At 36.0% G+C, this 16,101-nt stretch overlaps 1 long non-coding RNA gene across 1 annotated transcript in view; it reads left to right on the top strand.

Moving 5' to 3' along the window:
- The window catches only part of LOC119625689 (uncharacterized), a 381,097-nt gene that overhangs the window by 327,177 nt on the left and 37,819 nt on the right, over positions 1-16,101 (top strand). The window lies entirely within an intron of this gene.

Below are 16,101 nucleotides of genomic sequence, written 5' to 3'. Positions count from 1 at the left end.
CTATAGTTCCGTTATATGTAGAATGGGTATAAAAGACATTCTTTAGATAAGTAAACATGTAGCACAGTACTTAACACATGAGCAGTGAATTAATGCTATTTTCTCAGCTGGTGGGTATATTTCATCTCCAAGCACATTGCAAATTCCTTGAGAGCAAAGTGTGGATGTTTTACTATTTTGTTTCCTTCACAATGTTATGTACATAGTACCTGCACTGTATGGCTAGCCCTTAGATTCCTCAAATATCCATCTGTTTGTTTTGTTGGAGGATTTATAGTGTTAAGCAGAACTAAATATATATGCTTAGGTTTTGTTACTTTATAATATACCAGCACACAGTCATAATTTTCAAGATTTTCCATAAAAAATTTATCTAAGTATTTTTTTGTAATACCATAGACAATATTTGTAAGAGAGAAAGCGCACAATTATAATTGAACACTCTGAGGTTGAATAACTAAAGTAGCTGCTTTGAAATAAAGACAGCCTATTTACTTTGCCACTGTGGGATTGTCCTGCTACAATTGTGAGTGGCATTGATGTACTGTAGGTATCCTGAACTTGGGCCCACTCCTGTCTGGGTAATTTTTAGTCAATATCCTGAGTTCATATCATGTTTGCGAAGTATAGAAGTTCAATTCAATTTACCCCCACCACCAACAAAACAGTTTCATTACGGCATTGACAAAGGATAAATCTGCTTATTCTGATGTTTAAAAATAGTGATCTCAGTCTTCAAACTCTTCGAAGGATAGATTGAAATATGATATTAATCTCAAATTAATCTTTCCCACTATGCTGTTATAGCTGTATCCAACCAGGAGACCCCATCTTGGAAAACAAAAGACGATTCAATGGCTGTAGGGAATCACAGTCCAGGCACTCTGCCAATATAACAATTTCAGGCTGAAGTTAGGAATTGACATCAGCAACAAGACTGAAAGTTCTTCCTAAAAAGGAACCTCATATTCTAAATGAATAGACTTCCACTCAAGGTCAAATTTATATTTTAAAGAATCACTGTACAAAATAGCACTCAGCACCCGGAAAAATCTATGAGCTTGGACATCTGCTAATCTTATAGTTTGATTCAGTAATATATACTATGGCTTTAGCTTGAAAATTGTGAGCAGTTTATTTGACTCTCTAAGAACTACATATTAAGTTCTATGAAAGAGAACAAGTAAGCAGACCCCAGGTGTTTTGAGGCAAGGACCAATTTGAGGGCATTATATATTTTTAATATAGTTTCCTTGGAAATTGTATGCTTCACAAGTTTATACTGGTGATTGTAGGACAAGAGTAATCAATGTCGCGGTGGATATCTCTAAAGTTTAACATGAATTTACTTCCTTTCCTGAGATTTCCATGTTACACAGAGTTCCCCTTTCCCACTCAAAGACATATCTGTCAATCTTGGAGGTTTGTGGGAGAAACTTGTGGGAGTCAGAAAAAGTCAAGCGTCAGGAAACTAACATTTTCTGTTCTTTGGATTGGTAAGGACATCTCCTACTTAGGAGCGGATTTTGCTCTTCATTAGTCTTGTAAAACATAAGTAAACCACAGCGTTTGATGTCTGAGATGGGCCTTGGTAGAAGAATTCAGTAGTTGAACTTATTAGCAACATTTTATTTTTATCAATGTCCATACTTAATGTGTCCTCTCTTTAGGGAGAATCATCATCTTTCCTTTTTGTTAGAAGAGTTAGACGTAATGGAAAGAGTGTGTGTGTGTGTGTGTGTGTGTGTGTTTGTGGAGAGAGAGAGAGGGAGAAAACATTCTATGGAAGAATAGAGCTCCTACCAGGAGTTCATCTATCTCTAGCTATTCCTGGACCACCACCAGAGAATCAAATATTATCCCTCATGTTGCAGAAAATCAGAATGATTTAATAATAGTATCTAACTTAATAGGGAGTTTTATGTCTCCTGCTCTTAGGTAGTTAATTTAAAAATAATTGCTCTGGTGGTCCAAGATTTAGAACCATAAACAGAGAACCAGCTCCTCTTCTAGTCAAAGTTTCCTGAGAGTGGTTTGGCAAAGTTGGAATATAGCTACCCTGTTAAGTGCTTGTTTTCCCTGTTGTATATTCTGCTTGATGGCTACATTTCAGCTGTTAGTTTTCTCTAGGGAAAAGCAGCAAGCAAAGAATATGAATAAATAAATGCTCAACATCTTGCATGCCCAGGATTCATTATAATTTCTTGCAATGACAATGATAGATATTTTGCAATCTTTATTTAGGGAGATCTTGCATCACTTGGCATAATCGTATGCCATAACTGATAGTTGAAGTTGTATCTATTCCTCTTCCTAGGGTATGGACTTACACGCTAACTTAAATAATAATAGAGCATTTTATACATTGATCATAAAAATATGATTCTCTAAATGAAATCCACTACTCATGCACTCAAAGAAAATTTACATAAAATTAAATACAATGTTTATCACTTTATCTTTTGTCTAATAATTACTTTTGATTTTATATTTTCTCTACTGATCACATATACCATAGCTTTAATAAGCACTTTATATTAAATATTTAAAATTTCATTTCCTTTCTCTAGTTTATTTGAAGTATTTTAATTTACAGATCCCAAAATTCTCATTAAAGAATTAAACCCTTTCGATTGCATACTTCCCAATACGTAAAGATTATAGTCATGTATTTTTACTATTTATTGACCAAGATTTATAATATATTTCAAATATATTTGTTATACAATCGATTTTAAAAAGCAGTGTGTTTTTACAGAGGGAAATTTGACTTCAGCATTTGAACAAGCCTGTGCTAGAATCCTAGTTCTCTCTCTCAAAATGTTGACTTGTGATTTGGGGCAACATATGTAAACTCTCTGATTCTCATAATCATAATTAGATACAGATACCTTTATTCTTTCCTTTCTTTTTAATGTTATAAATTCCCTTTACTATATTCAAAAGCAAACAGGGGGATAATGAAATATACAATCAGAAGACACAGATTCAAGTCCAGGTTTTGGTATGCTCTAGATAGATGATTGTGCAGAAGAGTTAACAGCAGGCTATCCTTAGAAAGCCCTGCTTAAAATGTTGGCCTTTGGCCGGAATATGGGGACTTGGATTTTTGGAGGGTTCCTACTACCTTAACTGATAAGAGTAGTTCACTGCACCTAAATTGTTTGGACGAACAATATGATTTATGCTGTATGCCTGCTTTCCTTCAGGGAATGTGGGATTTTAGTGTGTGCTAAGTAGACGGTGCTTATGTAAACAGCTCCCAATAAAACCTCTGAACATTGAATGTCTAATGAGCACCCTGAAAGACAACATTCCATACCTGTTGTCACAATTCATTATTGGGGGAATTAAATACATACTGCATTGTTCCACTGGGAGAGGACTCTTGGAAGTTTGCACCTGGTCTCCTCCTGATTTTGCCCCTTGCACGTTTTACTTAGCTGATTTTGCTTGTATCCTTTCACTGTAAGAAATCATAGTACAACTATATCAGCATATAGTTGAGTCCTGTGAGTTCTCGGTGAATAATCAAAGCTGAGGTCGTTTGGTGGACCCCAACATAGTGATCTTGAATGAGTTAATAAGCCTTTCTGAGTCTGTTCCCTCTACTGTAAAATATGCATAATGCTGAAAACACTTGCCTCTCAGGGTGGCTGTGTAATTAAAATGTGATTTTGTGTATCAGGCAAAGTGCCATACATATGTGACTCATTGCCATTATGTTAATTGTTGTTGTTACTGTTTGCACCATCATCACCATATCCCTCTTTCTGGTGCTTTGGGATATAGTTTCTTGATAGAGTAAGGGAATGGGAGAGTCATCCAAGTCACTCTCCTTCTTCAGCTTGGCTCTGCTATGGTTCCATAATTAGCCCACAAGAGTCCATGGAAGAGCCTGAAGGATTTGCACATACAGTGACCAATTCTCTCCCACTAGCGTCTAGGACTGTGAGGCAGACCCTGTTTTTTTGGCCTGCTTTAAAGGCAACCAAGAATACTCTTATTTCCACCAATCAAAACTCTGATTTTTTTCATGATGAAAGAAAGATTGCATAGTCTCAGTAAGGATACGTTTCTACCCCAGGCCAGAGGATGAATCCTAGTTGGTCAAAACAAATCAGGATAAAATAATCTTCTTCCCCTTGACCACTGATGGTTTAAGACTGGGCAGGTGACAATGTTCTGGTTTATGAGACAGGAGACTAACACTGATAGGGAGTGTTTTCCTTCTTATATAAGAAGGCAAAACCTCAAGAGGCAAACACTTTTTCCACTTGATTATTCCCTCCCTCTTGTCAAGAATATAAATGTGATGCCTGGAGGTGCAGGTGGTCATTTCTTGTTCATGAGGACATAAGCCAACAGGATATTAGAGCAGAAGGGCAGAAAGAACTTTGTCCTTAATGGCATTATGCAGCAGCAAAGTATTTCCTTGTTAAGACACAGGTTCTAGCACATGATAGGCACTCCAATAAAAAGAAACTTTAAAAATATTATTTATTGATATTGGATATACAAAAGAATATTTACAATAGATCAGTAATATGTAAAGCCTGTTGATAGATACCCCTGGGAATCAAAGAAAGTATCAAAACCAAAGTAAATATTTGCACACATGGTTATTGGAGCCTTGATGTAAAACTGTCCTTGTACTCTCAATCCTCAGATCCTCTTGGATTACTACAAGAAAAATGAGCATTTTTACAGCAAGAGTAACAAAGCATAGTCTGACTATAGCTTTTAATAGCAATGCCTTATTCTGTTTACACCATTTCTGGTTGTAAAACGCTATTACCATTGAGTGTTTGGGGTCATTTTGTTTGAGGCAGAAATTAAATAGTGATGACAGAATGCACTGTTTTTTTCTTTGCAAAAACTCAGGAGAGATCACATGGTGTCTATAAAAATAAGAAACTTTAGGGGACTCACTTCAAACTTGTATTTTCAGTAGCTGCAGTAAACACCTGCTGTCATATTTGACACTGCTTGTTAATAAGTGGAAAATTTTGAAAGTATCTGTATCTTAGCATAACTGCTTAGCTGGCTTAGAATTCGTGAATAATTGATGACAACTTTGAGTTGAGATATATTGATGGTGTACACCAGTGTAGTTGGCTTTACACTATCTTCATTCCGAAGTATTTGTCTTAGTGTCTGATTAACTTCCGAAGAACCCAATTGCACTTTTTTTTTTCACTAAATTGATTGATTAATGGCTAACTGCAAGCTACATTTTCCGAAGGAATCCTAAGTGTCTTTTAGGAATTCTACTGAAGCGTGTAACAGGGAGTTTATGAGATATACACCCTTTATTTCCAGAAACATCATCTCTTGGCAGAAACATTCAACCAATGGCTGAGGAACAGTCAGTATTGCCTAAAGTCATTATTGGTGACTCTGGCATTTCCAGTGTAAATGTGGTTATGTTTCTTTTTGTCTAGGTCTCTTTCATCTTTGAATTTCTCTCCCTTTCCCTTTTTCTTTGGCCAGTGTTTGTATATTGTGGCAGTTAAGAGTAAAGAGGTGGCTTGTTCCTATATTATAGTTAAGTCATTCAGCATTGGCAAACATGAGTAGTAGGTACTAAAAGTTAGTAGTGGGTGTAAAATGCTCTAAAGAGTTACAAGTGCCAAGGAAGATAGAATTGGAGATGTTACTCTTTTAAAGAAGACAGTTTTGTACTTGAAGCCAATTCCTCATTACATTTTTAAAATAAGCTTTTTATTTTAGAATTGCATTAGATTTACAGAAAAATTGGGAAGACAGTACAGAGTTCCCAAATATGTCACACTCGATTTTCCCTACTATTAAAATCTTTGCATTAATATGGTATATTTATCACAATTAATGAACCAATATTGGTATATTATTATTAAATAACATTTATACTTTATTCATTTTTCATACTTTGTTCATTTTTTGTAGTTTTAATATTAACCAAAGGTTCTTTTTTCTGTTCCAGGATCTCATATAGGATACCTCATTACCTTTAGTATTAATAGTTATGCCTCCTTTGGCTCCTCTTTACTGTGAGTGTTTTCAAATTTTTCTTGTTTTTGATGACTTTGACAATTTCAAGGAGTTCTGGTTAGGTATTTTGTAGAATATCCATCAATGGGGAGTTGGCTGAAGTTTTTCTTATGAGCAGATTGGAGTCATGAGTTTTGGGAGGAGACCAAAGAGGCACAGTGTGATTCTTCTCACATTATATCAAGGCCATATACTTGTAGTATGGCTTTTCACTGTTGACATTAGCCTTGATCACCTCGATAAAGGGAGGTTTGTCAAGTTTTTGTTGTAAAATTATTTTTTCCTTCTTTCCTTACTGTACTCTGTAGAAGGAAGTCATTATGCCCAGCCTACTCTTGAGGAATGGTCAGTTGTACTCTTCCCCCTTGAGGGTAGAGTATCTAAATAAATTATTTGGAATTGTTCTGCACGTGGGATTTGTTCTTTCTCCTCCATATATTTATGTATTCATTTATTTATTCATATAAAACCATGGATTTTTATTTTGTATTTTACATTATAATCCAATACTATTTTATTTTGTTGCTTAAATTGTTCTATCTTTGGTCATTGAGAGCTTTTTCAGTTGGCTCCCATGTTCCTTTGACAGACCTCCATTATTGAGGGTGTTTTGAGCATAGCCTCTACTTTGTAGCACTGCTGATACGGACAGGAGACAGGGAATACTGGGTAGAAGAGAGCGGTTAACCAGCAAAGACTCCGCCCTCAAGCCTGGAAACTTGTGGCCCTAAATAAGAACGGGCATTCCTGTCTTCACACCCAAAAGTTGCCTTTTGAGCTGTCACACCTCCCTATCCCGTACCTGTTTAACTCGCAAACCCCCAGCTCCATGAGGAGATGAACAAAATTGCAGAAGAACAGCAGAATGGCCGGGCAGAGAAAGAGAAAAGGGGAGTGTCTGAACACCAAGAGGAGTTTGGCTTGGGATGATCGGAGAGGAGATTGGCCACTGGACGGTCAAACTCCAGGGGCAGATCATCTTCCCACTCCATCCCCCTTCCTGTTCCGCATCCATCCCACTGAGAGTCACCTCCACCACTCATTGAAACCCTGGCATTCACCATCCTTCAAGTCTGTGTGCAACCTGATTCTTCCTGGACACCAGACAAGGACCTGGGTACCAAGAGGACACTGAGCTGGTTAACACTTAAGCCATCTGCAGACAACAAGGCTAAAAGAATGCACTCTAATACTTGCCCATTTGGGCTTCAGGAATCACAGACACCCACCCCTGGATGCTACCATGGGGCCAGAGCCAAGGGGCATGCTTCCTGGCTCCCGCACCTGCCCGTCTGCTTGCTCCGCTCCCTGTAATGGGTTTGAGTGTGCACAGCTGAACAGATGAGCCACATCTCTGTCACAAGTCCTGCAAGAGGGGTCAGAGAACTCTCCCGTTTCATTACAAGATGCTCCAGACTAATCTTCTAAATTTGTTGCCCCAGCCCTAGAATAAGCCATTCCTCCAAGGATGTATTCTGCTTCCTTTTATTAGTGAATGATATAAAAAACCAATATATGAATGTTAATTGTATTAATTGTTACTTGGATGTCATCAGTTCTAGACCTTCTTAGTTGACAGAGCAAAGAAATATATGTGTGTATACTAACTCATATAAATATAAATGTATGTGCATTCTACATGTAACAATCTATGTCTATATTAAATTAAATATGAGTTTATACTGATGTCTCCATCTCTAATCCATTACCACATAGACCATACTAATTTTCTCCCCTTGCTTATCTCTAACCTGGTCCAACAGAGAAATCTAGTTCCCAATATTTGTCATCAATTTTCATTTTTCCATTCCAGTGTGCATGTCGAGTGGTTTCAGAAGTGCTAGCCCACATTACCATAGGAACTAACTTTATCAAGTGGAGTCTGTTCTTGTATACAGTTCCTTTTGCCCTTAGTCTTATAGATTCCAGTTATTTTCAGTGTTACTTAGATCAGAACCTTTCTCTCCCAACACCTTCAAGTGAGACTGCTTTATACATTTGTAATTCAGTCAGATAGTTTTGTCCCATTTTGCATTTTATCATTTGATTCTCTAACCTCCTAAATTATTTTTAAAATTTCATACATTAAAGCTCACTCTTTGTGCTGTAAATTTCTATGGCTTTTAACTAATACATAGTGTCATCTATCCACCATTACAGTATCATACAGAAAAGGTCCACAGCACTAAAAAATTCTTTGTGTTTTAGTTATTGAACCCTCTCCCCATCTTCTCCAAAACCCTTGGCAACCATTAATCGGTTTACCATTTCTATTCTTTTGCCTATTCCAGAATATCATGCAATTGGAATCATATAGTATGTAGCCTTTTCAGACTGTTTTTTTTTTTAACTTAGCAATAGCATTTAATACTGATCCATATCTTCACATGGCTTGATAGCTCATTCCTTTTTATCACTGAATAATATTCTACTATATGCTTGTACCACAGTTTGATTATACATTCATCTATTCAAGAGCATATGAGTTTTGTTGATTATGAATAATGTTGCAATAAATATTTGTGTGCAAGTTTCTACATGGACATGTTTTTTCAAATAAGTTTGATAAATACCAAGGAGCACAATTGCTGGATCATAGGACAAGGCTTTGTTTAGCTTTGTAATAAACTGCAAAACTGTGGTTGAAACTGGTTGAACCACTCTGTGTTCTCACTAGGACTGAAGAAAAGTTCCTTTTGCTCTTCACTCTCACCATTAATTGATATCGTTATTTTTTTTGGATTTTAGCCATTATGATATGTGTGGCATTTCTTATTGTTGGTTTAATTCGCCTTTCCCTAATGATAACTGATGGGCATCTTTTCATATGTTTATTTGACATCTGTTTATCTTCTATACTAAAATATGTATTCAGATCTTTTGCTCATTGTTTTATTTTTTTTCTTTTTTACTTTTGGTGTTGTATATAAAAACTCATCACCCAACCCAGGGTCAGACAGATTTTCTCCTATATCCTTTCCTAGAAGTTTTATAATTTTGCATTTTACATTCAGGTGTATGATACATTTTGATTAATTGTGGTTAAGGTCTGGGTTTAGGTTTACTTATTTGCATATAAATATCCAATTTTTTCAGCACAACTGCTTTGAAACTTTCTTCCATACTATGTGCTTTGAAAGAAGAGGAAAGAGTTGTCTTAAATGTTTACTTAAGAGGAAAAATCTTCTCAAACAGAAATACCTAAAGAGAAAGTGAAAACTTAGGGAAGATGTTCTAATGCTTTCTGAGTTGATCTGGGTTCTTCCAAATCCTCATCTTTGATGGACTAAGTAACATTTGTATTTTATAATATAATTTCTAATCCTAAAATTCTTACAAAAGATGTATTACAGTTTTTGTTTTCAAGAACGAAATTGGGCATTACAAATGTGATGTTAGTATTTTATATATTTGTAATCTAGTCTTAGAAAATTTCCTATTCAAGGATACAGCACCATCTCTGAGGTGTTATGCTTTGGCTTCGAGTTGTTGACTCTTTTCTGAAATGCACAAGCAGATTTTGCAGTGAAACTGATGCTAAACCATTATGCAAAGACATGCGCTGATTACCCACTGATGATATATTGATTACAGATCTTAGCAGAAGAGAAATGGAGATCACCACCCAACACATGAATTGGGTCATTAGGTGGATTGCAACATGCTAAAATAAGATCCACAAACACTGACCTGCAATGTACAGAAATCAATTTAATAGCAAACTAGACTAAGATAACACAGGCAAGTAAATACATCATCAGGGTGATTTCCTGACTATAAGCAGTGGCAGTATAAAAATTCCTTAGTGTGGAGCAAATATCTTAGTAAGTTAGATTTTATTTAAGCAAAGCTGCATTCATTAACTTAACTTAAATATACGCATTGTGTGCAAGGCATTGCAACAAATCAAGGGAGGGCAATTGAAAGATAGAAATAAACAAACTTGACTCTCGGCTTTTGCCTTCTTAAATGTATTAGAGTCTTAGTTCAAGCCATAGTAATTTTTCAGAACTGGCCTAAGTAGAGGAGGGAGTTTATATTATAAATACAGCAGAGATAGAGAAGGGCCCGAGGAAATATATGCATATACTTTATGCTTCTCTGTAGCTTCAGACCTACTTTTTCTGCTCCCCTCATCATACACTAGGATGTGGCTACATATTTACTTATTCAACAGATATTTATGAATGTTCATGATATCAAACATTGTTCTAGGTACTTGGATACAGACAGCAGTGAAGACAAGTCAAAAAGACCTGGCCTTACCAAGCTTATACCCTAGTATGTGGAAATAGACAGCAAACAATAGACATCAGAAATAAGATATATGGAAAATGTTAGGGCCGGGAGCAGTGGCTGACTCCTGTAATCCCAGCATTTTGGGAGACTAAAACGGGTAGATCACTTGAGGCCAGGAAATCGAGACCAGCTTGGCCAACATGGCAAAGCCCCATCTCTACCCAAAATACAAAAATTAGCCAGGCATTGTGGTGTATGCCTATAATCCCAGCTACTTGGGAGACTGAGGCATGAGAATTGCTTGAACCCAGGAGGTGGTGGTTGCAGTGAGACAAGATCACGCCACTACACTTTAGCCTGGGCAACAGAGCAAGACTCTGTCTTAAAAAGGAAAAAGAAAAGAACAATGTTAAAAAGTGTTAAGTGCTAAAGGTATAAATGATTGGAATAGAATGAAGGGGACTGAATATGCTATAAATAGGGGAGGGGAGAGAAGGGAGGTTGTGATTTTAAACAGAATGTCAGAATAGGCCTCATTGATAGGACAACACTTGCAGAAAGGCTTGAATCAGAAATGTGAGATTTGATCATGCCAGTGCATTGGTGAAGGTGGTCATGGACAGAGGGAATAACCAGGGCAAAGGTTCTGTGTTAGCCTATTCAGGCTGCTATAGCAAACTACACAAACTGGGTAACTTTAACAACAGTTTTCCCAGCTGCATAGGCTGAATGTCCAAGGTCTGGGTGCCAGCATGCGTGGGTTCCTGGTAAGGGCTGCTCTTTTTCATCCCTTTTTAAGAGCCCCAGTCCAATCCTAGGGGCTCCACCTGAAACCTAATCACCTCCCAAAGGCCCAACCTCCAAATACCATCACATTGGAGACCAGGTTTCAACATATGAATTTTAGGGGGACACAAACATTTAGTCTATAGTAGGTCTCAGGTTCCAATTCCAGGGGTATTGGAACAGCATAGAAGCCAGCATGCCTAGAGCAGATAGTGTGATAACTAAGAGGTGAGAAGTGAGAATTAACGGGGACACAGGTCACAGAGGACTTTGCAGGCTGTTTGAAGAACTGTGTGTTTTTTTTCCAAGGATCATGGGAGCTCTGAGAGGGTTTTGATCAGATGAATGATGTGATTCACTTTCAACACTACATCTTACAGTCTGAGCTACATGAAGAGAGACAATCAATCTCTCTTCCTTTTTCTTTTCGGGCCCTGTTACCCAGGGAGCAGGTCAAGCATCCACCCATCACCAAACATTGTTTCCCAAGATGCTGTTGCTTGGTATGTGATCCTGGTTGCTGGAGCACATTTGCTTCTTCACAGGTCATGCATATGAGAAATGGAGGAGTGGAATGGAAGATCAGGCTGGGCACAGTGGCTCATGCCTGTAATCCTAGCACTTTGGGAGGCTGAGGTGTGCAGATCGCCTGAGGTCGGGATTTGAGACCAGCCTGGCCAACATGGTGAAACCCCATCTCTACTAAAACCACAAAAATTAGCCAGGCGTGGTGGCGGGTGCCTGTAATCCCAGCAACTCAGGAGGCTGATGCAGGAAAATCGCTTGAACCCAGGAGGCAGAGGTTGCAGTGAGCCGAGATCATGCCACTGTACTCCAGCCTGGGCAACAGAGTGAGACTCGGTCTTAAAAAAAAAAAAAAAAAGAATGGAAGGTCAGCTATCAGAAAGTAGGGAGCAGTTGGCAGAGCATGTAAGGCAGCCAGCAACCCATTAGTTGTTCACCTCATTACAGTTAGAATCTAATAGGATAAAATGTGTTCATAAACATTGTCTCACCTGTATTATACCTAACTATAATGAGGGGTATTGATAAAGTCTCAGGGGTTGTGAGAGAAGGAAAAATAACTTTCTATGTGGCCATTAAAAGCACTTGAACTTTTAATGCTGAAAGACAGTTTGGATTTGGCTATAGAGAGATGAAGGTAGGATTGGGAAAAGAGGTCATTCAGTGTAGGAGGAAACAGTATGAGCAAGAAGTCCCAAATGTTTTCTCCCCCCAGCAGGGGTAGGTACAGTACTGTAGACAGTATATTATGCACAAACAGATTACGCATGAGTTTACTCAGGGGATTGCTAGACCACTCAACAATAATGGGTAATTGCCTTAGCAAACACATCCTTCTATCACTTATGCACCCCGATGAACACTAAAAGAAAAAGGTATTAAGAACAAATGTCAATGTGAAATATGTTATTTTTATGAACATGATTGTTACACCGAGCTCTTGCACAGCATTCTTCTATTAGAAAGTCTATAGATACATTGGTTAAAGAATAAGGAAAATTTCCACTTAAACTTCTTCCTTTTGGATACTTGAACATGAGTGCTGGTGACACTCTATGATCCAAATTCTAAAAAAGACACCAGAGGCACTTAAACCAAATTCTCTATTTTAAGTTAAAAACAAATTCTGTGGGTAACTAAAATCTCCAGAACACAAAAAGTGTTCCTCAAAGTTATTATTTCAAAATAGAGTCTGTTTACTTGCTCTAACATTTTTTAATCTCCCAAATATTCTGTACCAATGCTACATTTTTTGGCTAAAAAGTAACATTTTTTTCCATGTAGGTACATTGAAATTCCAAAGAACAATTATCTTCTATTTTGAATAAAAAATGTAAAATGATTTACCTTAGAATTTACTGCTAGAACTATATAAGAACTCCCCCTTTTTAAAGTATAGTATTGGTATCTAAAATCTGAGTTTGTTTCTTGATGTGTATTTAATAAATTATCATACTAGAAACATTATGAACCCTTTATGATACAATTAGATAAGGACTATCAATGAAAGATAATTCCACATATAATATTTTTCATCACTTCTTCACCCAAATTCAAAATTTCAAAACTAATTGTAAATATAAAACTATTTTATGTATGTGTCATACTAGCTATTTCATTCATTCATTCAAATTCTAAGTTCCTTCCTTATTAAACTTATGTTCTATAGGAAGAAGATAAAATGAATATAATGCATGCAAATAACTTAATAAGGTAATTTCAAATATTAAGACATGCTATGAAGAAAATAATTTAGGATCATAAGTACCATACTGTGGATGGCTTAATTTAGACTGGGAAGTCAGTAACAACATTTCTAAGGAGGTGACATTGAGTTGAGACTTAAATGAGGAGCAAAACCCAGTCTAGCAAAAATTTAGGTAAAAAGCACTTCAGACAAAGGGAATAGTCAGTCAAGACAACTCCGAAATATGAAATGAGCTTAATGTGTTATATGGTAGGAAAGAAGCCTTGAGCAGTGGTTCCATAGTACTCATAATATGTACCTGAAATATATCCTATTTCAGATATTATGAGTAATTTGTGATATCCCTTTTTATTAGGCCACCTTATAAAATCATATCATTGAGACAGATCTGAATTTCACAGATAAAGAAATATTCCCTATATAAAAGAGAAAAGCATAAGAAAATTGGCCAGGTGCAGTTCATGCTAACCATTCCCCAATTCAAAAACAAAAAGAAGGATTCTAAGAAAAAGTAAGTTGATACTTAATGGATAAGGAAAACCTCCAAATTTTATGAATAAATACCTGGATAGAGCCTGCTTTCTTTAGTGATAAGTACTGGTGGGGAAAAGTATGGGATTTTTGCAAGGTTCTATAGTAAAAAAGATAAAGAACATGGTATTTGAGGCAGAGAAGAAAAATGTTTCAAATATATATATTAAAATTAATAAAATAGTTCTATTTCCAGGAATATGGAGGAGATGTAATTTTCCCTATTCCTCTTGCTAAGTACAGCTAAATCCTCTAAATATTATATATTTAAAATGCCCGAAAAACAACATGGTAGTTGTTGAGAAACGACATGGTAGTGAATTCCCTGGGATTTCTTTTTACCTCATATATCGCATACTAGCAGCTGAAGAAGTTGGTTGCTCAGAAATGCTAATGAGCACAGATAAAACAAACAACAACAAAATCCCAAAAGCCTCCTCTCTCTAAACAAATAACCAAGAACAAGGCACCCTAGCAAGACAAAAACTTTTAGACAATAATCACTCTTCTCTAGTCAAACAGCATGGACAACTATGACTCTACTCCACCATAACAGCAAAGGCCCACTGGGGATGCTAGACCTCCTCACTGATTAGGTTTGTAGTTAGTCACCCCAATGGAATTGTAGGACAATATAAATGATTTCATCTGAACAACAGAAAGAAAAGAGATTTTTGAAAAGTAACAAGTCCTTGAGGATTTGGGGTATGATGGAAAGGATATAACATTCATGTCTTTGGAGTCCTGATAAGAGAGAAGAAAGATGGCATGGCTGAAAAAGTAGCAAAAGAAATAATGACCCAACTTCTCAATCTGTTGAAAAAATGATGAAACTATACATTCCAGAAGCTAAGCAAACCTTCAAAAGATAAACATAAATAAATTCACCCCAAGAGACATCATAGCCAAGTTTTAGTGTTCTGAAAACTTAGGAGAAAGAAAAATATCTTGAAAGGAGCAAAAGAGAATTGAGACCTTACTTTAGGGGTGGGTACTAATTAAAATGACAGTAGATTTCTCATCAGAGAGACCATGGAAGCCAGCAGAAAATGACATAACATTTTTCATACTGAAAGAAAAGAACTAACAACTCAGAAGTCTGTATCCAGTAACATATCCTACAGGAGTGAAGGAAAAAATCATGACATCATCAGATGAAGGAAAACTAAAAGAATTTGTCACAAGAAGACTAATCCTAAAATGCTTAAAATAAGTTCTCTAAACAGAAAGAAAACAATGAAAATTCCAACTTTGGAAAGTAAGGAAGAAATGAAAAGCATGCTAAGCAACAATATGGGTAAATCCAATAGATTTTCTATCTCTTCTTAAGTTTTAAAAATTATCCTTGAGAGTTGAGCAAAAATCTCAACACTGTCTGATGTGATCTTAAATGTATATAGAATAAATATTTCAGAAATGTATAAACACAATTTTATAGAAATAGACAAGCATATTTTAATTATTTTCCAAAGAAATAAAGGAGGATAACTAAGACAATTTTGAAAAGAATGAGTTTACCCAATTTCAAGACCTATTTTATAGCTATAGAAATCAAAACTGTGTGGTATTGGTTGAGAAATACATAGATTAATGAAACAGAACAGAAAGCAAAAATAGATCCACAAAAATATACTTAACTGACTTTTGACAAAGATAAATAAACAATTCAATGGAACAAAAAGATAAGTTTTTTCAACAAATAATACTAGAGCAATCGGACATCTATAAGTTAAGAAACAAACAAAAGAACTAAGTTTCACTTTATATTAAAATTTGTCTTATAATGTATCAATGGACTTAAATGTGGAATGCCTATTTAAAACTGGGCAAAAAATCCTTAGACTTGACATCAAAATCATGATTCATAAAAGGAAAAATTTATACATTGGATCTCATTCGTGTAAAACAAAAAACTTTTCCCTGTAAAAGAATAAAACTTCTCTCTGTAAAATAAAAAAAAACTTTTCTCTGTAAAAGAAGAAAAATAGAAGCTACGTACTGAGAGAGAATGTTTGCAAATCACTTATCTGAGAAAGGACTAGCAACTAGAATATATAAAGAACTCAGAAAACTGCATTAAATAAACAATTCAGTAGAAAATGGGTAAAAGAAATAAAGAAGACATTTCACTGAAAAGGATATACATATGGCAAATTATCACAAGAAAAGAGGTTCATTATTCATTAATTAGTGAAATCTCAATTAAAACCACAATGAAATATTACTACACTACATGTCAGAATGGCTAAAATAAAAAAATAGTGACAACACTAAATGAT

This window comes from Chlorocebus sabaeus, chromosome 22 (genome assembly GCF_047675955.1).
Source record: "Chlorocebus sabaeus isolate Y175 chromosome 22, mChlSab1.0.hap1, whole genome shotgun sequence".
NCBI classification, from domain to species: Eukaryota; Metazoa; Chordata; class Mammalia; order Primates; family Cercopithecidae; genus Chlorocebus; species Chlorocebus sabaeus.
The sequence above is the reverse complement of the archived record's forward strand: the minus strand, read 5'-3'. Positions and strand labels throughout refer to the sequence as shown.